At 46.5% G+C, this 9072-nt stretch overlaps 2 protein-coding genes across 2 annotated transcripts in view; one reads left to right on the top strand and one right to left on the bottom strand.

The window, feature by feature from the left end:
- Nucleotides 1-7802, bottom strand: part of LOC144144734 (uncharacterized) — a 22167-nt gene extending 14365 nt beyond the window's left edge. The window contains exon 1 of the mRNA XM_077676256.1: nt 7714-7802. The gene's annotated coding sequence lies outside the window, so the exon portion shown is untranslated. The remainder of the gene's footprint in view (nt 1-7713) is intronic.
- Nucleotides 1-9072, top strand: part of LOC144145727 (monocarboxylate transporter 12-like) — a 46952-nt gene that overhangs the window by 709 nt on the left and 37171 nt on the right. The gene's annotated exons all lie outside the window — the stretch shown is intronic.

Genomic DNA, 9072 nt, shown 5'->3' with positions numbered 1-9072 from the left:
GCCAGCACGAAGCAGCACTGCGTGATTTGCTCGTCGCAGCAAGTACTCCTTCCGTTTCGGCTTTGCTTTTGTGTTTTTTTAGAGTGCCTATCCAAGTCGTTCATTGCTGCAACAGAATAAAAGCCGGCTAATAGCCGCTAAACCGCTGTAATGGCGTAATTCCAGCGGTCTAAGAACGCCAAGCCCGCGAAAGAAAGAAAAATCTTTCGAGTAAGTTTCTAAGTTATCCGATGGGTATATATCAGTAATTCCTGGCTGAGGGACTAGAACTGGATGTGTTGGGTGACTAGGGTCTGCAAGCAATTAAGATTTCGAGAAAAGTTCAAGAAAGTGTTGCAGGGTCCCTTTAACGTGCCGAAGCTACACCTGGACTATGAGGCGCGCCGTGGTGGAGGGCTCCGGGTTAATTTCGGCAACCTGGGGATCGAATTTCGACAACATACGCCTGTGCGTGGCCGGATTTGCGAACGTATTTGTCTGTAAGAGGCGCCATGCTGGCTCAGGTAGTTTTCCCCGGGGAAAATTCCGGAGCCGGTTCTCTCCTCTTCTTGTATCGAGCGCTGCTGTTGCTCCCATTGCCGTTGCTTGAGTAAGAACGGCGTATTGAAACGGTTGCGACATTTTTTGTCGCCTGTGACGTGCTCTTTGCCGCAAATGGCGCATGCTAGATGGACATTCTGATCTTATGGTGGGTCTTTAATCCTGCAGCTCTGGCAGTATTTATTGTTTCGGCTGGGGCAGACGACCGTGCGATGCGCGAGACGACCGCAGGTGTTATAGACTTCTGTGCAAGAAGCATCGACATTCCGCACCGCGGTAGTACACGTAGTGCGGAGCTTTGGTACCTTCGAAGACGATAATAACCGAGCTCGTCTTCCCCATTCGTTTCACCTGAAGAATCGCGGGGTTCTTCGAGTTGACCAGACTCTTTGTTATGTCTTCTTGCGTGCCATAGTTGGGGATGTTGTAAATCACGCCTTTGGATGTGTCGTCGGGTGGGGTCACATACTCCGTCATAGCGTATAAGTATGGTTCCCGACTTGAATTTTTTTGGATAATGTTTTGGTTCTTGTGCGCCTGCTCTCGGTGGGCGCCATCCTGGTTTCGGGAGTCTCGATCAGTCGCCTAGCCTTGGCTCGGCTACTTCGTTGCTGGTGGCTGGTAATCCAGCCCGCGCCGTTTTCGTAGTCTTCGGGTGAGATTGGCTCGCCATCTACTTCGACAACTTCCGTAATGTCTCGCTGGGTGTCGATCAACGCGTTCTGAAAGCCCAGCCATGCCGAATGACGTCACGCCGGCCAACACGGCCGCGCCCAGGGCGAAGAGCTATAAACGGACTATTGTCCTGATGTGGTGGAGGCGACTGTTAAGAAACACGCCCAGAGGAATTGTGGGAGTCCAAAAAATCTGTTTTTGTGATGCTAATAGTTCCTTTGTGCACATTACCTGCCGTGAAAGCCTTTTGCATTAAAAACGCTTCTCAACATTAATATTTTACCCTTCGTTAAGATAAAAACACAAATTATAAAAAAGCTATTATTGCGGATCGCGATATACAAATAGCACCAGATGTTTGCCTGTGATCTACAAAATAAGAAAAAAGACAGAAACCATGGTTTCTGTCTTTTCCTTTCGTAAAGAAGGACGTATACACAGGGCCATTGCGGCACTCCTTACGACCTTTCCCTATGTTATTATCGGGTAAAGCCGTTATTGCCTGATATATCCCCGCCTCTACCGAAGCATGCAGCGCCTGAAGGCACACTGACGTGAATTTGTCAAGCTCCTGTTTTTGCTTGCACTGCGTAGACTGGCTCAAATAAACGCACTTTCAATCGTTTATCCAGGCGGTAAGGCGGTATTTATTTTAAAAAGCCGGAAAGAAGAAAAACTAGCATGCGCTGTTTGCGGCGGCCGCACCAACTAGCAACAGTGACGTCCGTAAAAGGTGCTACGTGATTGGACAATGTCCAAGATTAGAATTCAAACAAGTTTCGGTTTCGGTTCTGTGACACAACATGCGTGGCATCCGAGTTATCGTTGGATGGGCATTCTCGATATCTCAGTAATCTGGCATGCCGCGCTCCTGCCACGCTGTCGGCTGTAAAATGCGTCAGATAAGCCTACCAGCACGGCTTGCAATCGTAAGGCCGGGTTCAGACGGTTGCCGCAACTGTCGTAATAACTTTAAAGAATGGCGTCATTTCACGTCTCGGCCAACCGAACTGCGTGACACGCCATTTTTTTTTACGTCCATAGACCACGATATGGCTTTTGCGTCAGTAGTCTGAACCTAGCCTAACAATCACTAGCCGAGGCGTACGCAGTGAATGGACGCCATCCGCGTCACCGCAGACGCTCAAATGCGATGCGCCTTTCAACCATCATTGGAGCTTGCCTGGCTCGTGCCTGTATTGTAAGAGGCGTGTTCACACCAAGCCAAGGGTCGGCTGATTCGAGACTCTGCCCGCAAGTAGTCGGTTCTTATGGCAACACCCCGCCAACGAGAACTCGCCAGCGCGTCAGTGCCCGCGTTCTGCGAACTGGATCGTGGAGCAATGAACAGTACAGAGCAAACATGGTGAATTTAGTATAGGAAACATTCCGCCAAAACAAATAAATCGAATAAAAAAAAACACTTTCACTACCGGTTATTCGAACTTGCGACTTCCAAAACCACTTACATAGTGCTTCGACTACTCGGCCATAAGCCTTTTCTTGTTTTTTTTTTGTTTATTGCCTGCGTAGACATTTTTACAGTACATCACACAACGATTTTTTTTTTTTCAAAACACGTTACCATCGTTGCTTGCTAGTAACCCACATAAATTTTGGAGCGTCATTAATCCGGCCAAAAGTAACTGTATTCAACTAACAGATAGCAATGACTAGTCTGTACCCGACACCGAGTGCCCTTTTGTCCTTAATACCGAATTCTGCAAGAACTTCGTTCGTACAGTTAGCTCGACTCCGATATGCACGGCCAATTTTGATTACCCCTTAATGACTCCTATTGTAATCGATCCGCGTGGTGTAGCAAAAGTAATCGAATCATTGAAAGTGTCTTCCATTCCAGGTCCAGATTTAATTTCTGGACCTGGATAGTGCCGGCACTATCTGATCAGATAGTGATCTGATCAGATATCTGATATCAGATATCTATCTGATCAGATATCAGATAGTGCCGGCACTATCTGATTATGTATATCATCACTCATGCTGCTTTGTTGTATCTTTTGTTGTTTTTACCCACTCCCATCTGTAAAGCCCCTGGCCTTCAGGGTATAATAAATGAAATGAATGAAATCTGATATTGTTAAAATCCGCCAACCGTACTTGGTTGACTCAGTGGCTTTAAAACTTTCTAAGACATACTAAATCGTCAAGCAAAGGCAATCACTCAGGGGATTGATTATCTGCACGAAGCTCTCCCCGTATATACGGTGCGCTTTTGATGAACTTTTACCTGACGGGCCGGGCATTCATTCCTCACCGCCATTCTCGTCTTTTATGTACTATGAAGACTGACGACCATGCATGATCAAATCGTACGGCACACCCCACGCATTTTTCACCGGTAGGAATCGGATTGCGTGCGGTATTATGAGTAAGTTCTCCTTTAACGTACGTTGGAGGATTCCCGAGTGGAACACTGGGTCCCAAAAGTCGATAAAGACGTGATTAATAGTTTCCGGCTTTTTGCACAGACTGCAGCCTGTTGTCCATGGACCAAAAATGCCTCTTTCTGCTAGCCACGTATTTACGGGAAGGGTTTTCTGCGTAGATGTGTAGTTTGAAAAAATAAAGGACTTCATTTGGGGGGTTCACCAGCATACTTTTCACCCTCTTAAAACGTCAGTCCCAGTGCCTGTACCGTATAAACACTTATACAGTGGCACCGGTAAACAAACATCCATCAAGTTCTTGTACAGGTGCTTCCTGGAAACACTACACAGGTAGTCGAAAGAAAATTGTACTTTCGAAAATTCGACAGAGCCACTTCTCTCAAATATCCTCTAACCCCCATGCAAAGAATATCACTTGTTGTCACAACATCAGGTTGGACATTTTTCAATCCCACTTGAATTACCGTGCGCAGGAAGGCGTCTTTTTGATCCCGCACAAGACAAAACCGTGCGACGACTTGTCGTAAAAATAAATGACAAAGACCAAGTCTTCCCTTCTTGACTAACCGAAAAATATTAGAGCGACTGGTTCTTTCCAGCTGGGATATCAAATAAAGACAGCACATACTCTGTGTATTTTTTGGAGATTCGCACGTGACATACACAGCACTTGCGTCACGTAACACACTTTGGCTAATAAAAAAAAGGTTGCAGATAGTGGCACGGGCAAACATGAAAAAAAATTCCCCGCATTTCCCCGAGGGGAAGAATGTGAAAGTGCGAATGCACGAGTTGAATTTGCGCGGTTCGGTAATGTTCGCGAAAGAGAGATCACACACACACACACACAACTACAAAGAAAGAAAGATGCATTTATTCACAGACACCTATTTGTGTTGTCGTTGTACTTGATTGCTAGAGCGGATCTCAGCTTTGAAATTTCGTGTCAGTACTCCTTTAAGCAGGTGCATTAGCCCTTTTCACGCCCGATTCTTGGCCAATCCCCCACGTGGGTATGTGCCATGTCAGCGGCCAGGCAGCGCGCGCCCATCTCCCCCCGTTGCCAAGGAAGACGAGGAGATTCCTGGCCAATCCCCCACGTGGGTATGTGCCATGTCCACATCGCCGGTGGACGCAGGTTCAGGGTCGCTTAAGAAGTGCATTGCACTTAAAAATTGTGCCCTTGCCAGTTTCTTGTTTTGTCCCTCAACTTTTCGGTCTCGTTACTCGAATGGTCTCCATTATCCCTATAATGCTCCAGCGGCACCCCAGGTACTTTGCTGGTACAGTGGTTCATTGTATGAATTCAAAAACAGGAGGGGTTGAGCACCAGTTCCGGTGCCAGAATCCGGAACATTTATGCCAGTTAACTGCAGCCCCAGATTTTCCACAAAAGGAAGGACTTCACCACGTTACCTGCTTCGCTTATGCTCTCTTGATGGCGACAGAAAACAGCTATATCATCTGCGTATGTGAGCAGGTTTACTTCGGTGTTCTGTAATGCGAACCCCCGTATTCCTTCATGGTTGATTATTTTTATACAGAAAGCCTCGAGATACAACGCAAAAATAAGTGGCGATAACGGAAAACCTCGCCTGATGGAACAACCAACTTTTATACTTTCACTTAAATTCTTGTTTACAATTATGCTGGCATTGCATCTGTCAGTCCTATCTTTCTACCCTCCAAGATAACAGAACCAACATTCGCGTATTCTGAGATTCTGAAAAAAATGTGTCACGAAACACCCGGTCAAAAGCCTACTCAAGATCGAGTTGTACCATCGCCATACGATTCAAAAAGGCATCACAGCACTCCAACACACTTCTGGCGACGTGTACATTTGTACTTATCGTGCGGTGCTTAATAGCGCAAGTTTGATGCGTTCCTACCAAAAACTTAATTACATTTCGCAACCGTCCAGCTAAGACTTTCATATTAATTTTGTAGTCGACATTGGCCAGACTAATTGGCCTATGCGCCTTTACGGACAGTAGCTTTCGGTATCAAGACGATAAGCGCCTCCTTAAATGACTGCGGGAGAACATGTATAGTTTGTAAGCCTACACCAATACTTCATATAAAGAGACCACTACGTTTCTTTTGAAAGCCTTGTAAAATTCCGCGCGTAACCCGTCTGGCCCGGGTGACTTGCAAGTGTTCAGATCACCTATTGCGTTTTCTAATTTCCACGCACTAATTGGTGCTTCGATTATTTCACAAAGCCCTGGTTCTAACTTGGGCATAAGCGACAAAAATTCATCAGCAAAGCAATCGTTCATTGGATATGCCTGTATTATAGTGCAGTATAATACTAAACGAACGCACACTCAATCGTTCCTTTTTTTTTTTTTTTTTTGGCCGTAACAACATTTTTGTACTGTATTTCCCTGATTTCATTTTTTTACCCGCCGCGGTGGCTCAGTGGCTAAGGCGTTCTGCTGCTGAGCACGAGGAAGCGGGTTCAATTCCCGGCCACGGCGGCCGCTTTTCTGATGGAGGCGAAAAGCAAAAACGCCCGTGTGTACGAGATTTCGGCGCACGATAAAGATCGCCAGGTGGTCAAAATTAATCCGGAGCCCTCCATTACGGCGCGCCTCATCGCCCGCGTTGCGTCGGTGCGTTAAAACCCTACAATCATTCAGTTTCGTTTTTCTGCCCGTAAAGTTTTTCATCAGACAACACCCTTGCAACGCACTCTTTGTAGGCATTTCACCGAACCACATTTTATCTGCCTGTGCTCGCACGATAGCTCCCCTGTAACGCTGAGTATCGATGACTTCTAGTTTATTTTTTGTGCCTCTTATTTCTTGTTTAAACTCGACGGTGTTAGCGCTTTCTTCTAACAAAAGAGTCTATAACTGTTAATGAAGCTCTTTTTCCTTCTCTCTTTTCTGTTTAGTGATAATTGTGCTTCTTTCGACTGCGCCTATTTTAACTGGTTCTTTAAAAAGATCTAACTTCACTCCGCAGCTCGTCTGTGCATCACTGTGCGTGTTATGAACAGTTCACTGACTCTAGCTGCAAAAAGTTAATCTTTAGCACCCGACTATTTAATTTCCACAACTACCAATTCGATTTCGGAGTTTTCTGTTTGTTTCCCAGACAGAATTCCACAAGGCAATGATCGCTGTAAGACAAGGCCTCGACCTTATAATTGCCACACAGTGGCGCCAGTTCACTTGATATGTACACTATATCCAGCCTCGCGTGACTTCTACCTTGGAAATGTGAAAACCCGATTGGATCTCTGACGTAGAAAAAGCTACGTCATCCAAACAATATTCAAGTTATGCCCATTAAACAATCGGGACTCTTATCTCTAACACGCTAGTGGGCTGCTCTGTCCTTTATCATGCACACACAGTTGAAATACCCAAGCAAGATAACAATCCTTTTGCACTCAAGGTGCTTACTGATATTTTGAAATAAAGGTTCCCGCTAACCCTGTCTGTTCGGTGCGTAGACACATATAACTCTCCATTCAATGTTGAAAAAATACCCGCCGCGGTGGCTCAGCGGCTAAGGCGTTGCGCTGCTAAGCACGAGGTCGCGGGCTCGATTACCGGCCACGGCGGCCGCTTTTCTGATAAAGGCGAAAAGCAAAACGCCCGTGTGTACGAGATTTCGGCGCAAGTTAAAGATCCCCATGTGGTCAAAATTAATCCGGAGCCCTCCACTACCACGCGCCTCATCGCCGGCGTTGCGTCGGCGCCTTAAACCCTACAATCAATCAATGTTGCAAAATGAAAAGTCGCAGTCACATTGCGGACTCTCGTATCAGCAACAACGGTCTGCTCGACAACCCCAAGTGATCGTCTCTAACAAAAAGGGCGCTGCCAGCCGATGTTCCCACGGCGTGCAAGACACACAATAAAATTTGCTCTAAAAGGTTGCATGGGTGTGTCGTTTCCTAGCTTTCCTGTTTCTCGCACTGCAACTATATCCAGTTCTTGATCTGCGAACAGCCTACTAAGCTGGCATTGCTTCCGTCTCGCTTCCAGGCTTCGTACATTAATCATTGCAACGTTAATTGCAGTTTCTAAACGTACAGGCAGTTGGAAAAACAAGATAGCATGCCGCTTACCTCGCTCATTCGACAAACGCGTAGGTCAATATGGCATGAGGCGTTCGCCCCTTTCTTAGGCACACACAAATCTCGCCACGGGGGGAAGAAAGAGGGGGGGGGGGGGGCGTTATGGCCTTTGACGGTGATTTCTTTCTTCGCGAGCATTTTTTTCTTTCCTTCTTCGCTCGTAAAGATGACTGCCCGAATATTATTCATCTGGTAGATGCCCAGGGCAGTGATATCAGCGAGCGTTGCGTTTATGCGCCTCGAAAGTCTTCAGCTCGGTAAGGTCGAGCCTTTACGTCTCCATGCAAAACAAAGGTGGTCAACACAACAGACCCGGTTGGCAGAGGAGGCAGAACAACAGAGTAATTTTGGGGTTCTTCACCGTTCCTGCTTCCGCGGCGAGACTGGGCCGCTAACGCCGCTCCGACGGAACTCATGATTCCGCGTCCGCAGGCTACGGTGGCATTTTTGTCGGCCATAAGCCAATGATGCCAGTGGCAGAAATACAACGTATGTAATGTATAGGTAGTTTGCATTTTTATTTAGTTTTAGCATTTCAAGCAGCCCAGATGACTATTTATTGCATAGCGCTCCTGAAGTAAGCGTTCCCCAAATTCCCACAATATCTCATGTCTGCCGACTGCATTCCTTAGACGGAAAAGCGTTCGCAGATGTGTGGTCGTGCTGCTGAGCGCTGGAATAGTTCACCCAGAGCAGAAAGTGGTTCGCACACTCTGGTTTTGCGCTGTACGATACAAGCTTCGGTTGATTTTAATACCTTAGTGCCTATTTAGCACGGCGGTACGAGCGAAATCAAGCTCAACTTTCCAAGGAATGCATGCCACATGGGGATAGACGGCTGCCTGTTGCTTGAAGCGCCAGTGGTTCGGGAAGGTCGCAGGTTCTGCAAAGACGTTTTCACTAAGTCATTTCTATGAATTCCCAATGGAGCTAAGTCGGGTGGACGTTTAAAACCCAAACAATGACATGGTTTCGCTTGTGAAAGCCATCTGTGAAACACAGGTACCCCTAAAACACTTTAAAGTAGTGGCGTTCTCAGTGTATCATTTTGGAGAGGGGGGCCAAGAAGGGAAAGGGAAAGGATAAAAGAAGGAAAAGTAAAAGAAACAACGAAACAAAAAAAGCAAAAGCAATTAAAACTCCAGACTTCGAGATGACGTCGCACTCCCTGTAACTTCCCGATTGTTTAGGTAGTTTTTTCCCCACTGAAATTGCAAAAGGGCTGACAGGGCGCGTGACAACATGCATCGAAGCCGTATGTGGTTGGTGCGTAGCCTATCTACACGAAAACAATTATCGCTAGTCGTTACTGGACGACAGGCAGAGTTGTTATCGTCTTTCGAACCCCCG

The sequence above is a fragment of the Haemaphysalis longicornis genome, unplaced genomic scaffold, assembly GCF_048455015.1.
Source record: "Haemaphysalis longicornis isolate Haplotype H1 unplaced genomic scaffold, Haemaphysalis longicornis Haplotype H1 scaffold_7, whole genome shotgun sequence".
Lineage (NCBI taxonomy): Eukaryota > Metazoa > Arthropoda > Arachnida > Ixodida > Ixodidae > Haemaphysalis > Haemaphysalis longicornis.
The sequence above is the reverse complement of the archived record's forward strand: the minus strand, read 5'-3'. Positions and strand labels throughout refer to the sequence as shown.